We start from the raw sequence: 302 nt of genomic DNA on the forward strand, positions 1-302 counted from the left end.
CTTTTGCTGCCTATCACAGACCTTAGTCGGTGTGTGAAAAAGTGTCGAGGGTGGTTTGTATCGTTTTTTTTTTTATAGAAATGCACTTCACGAAGCCTTTGCTAAATACGCAAGATACAGATTTGCGTCACTACAGCCCTATGAGAGAGTAGACCGTATGATTTTTGGTCAAACGAAAGCCTCGGATAACACTGCGACTAGATGGACTGGGCGAAGTCATGTACCAGGGAAACCCAGTGGCCCGCATTTTTGAAGTGTCACACTTGGTGGCCTGACATCCCAACTCTGACAAAAGTTTGCCG

This window comes from Varroa jacobsoni, unplaced genomic scaffold (assembly GCF_002532875.2).
Source record: "Varroa jacobsoni isolate VJ856 unplaced genomic scaffold, vjacob_1.0 scaffold_1214, whole genome shotgun sequence".
In the NCBI taxonomy this organism is placed as follows: domain Eukaryota; kingdom Metazoa; phylum Arthropoda; class Arachnida; order Mesostigmata; family Varroidae; genus Varroa; species Varroa jacobsoni.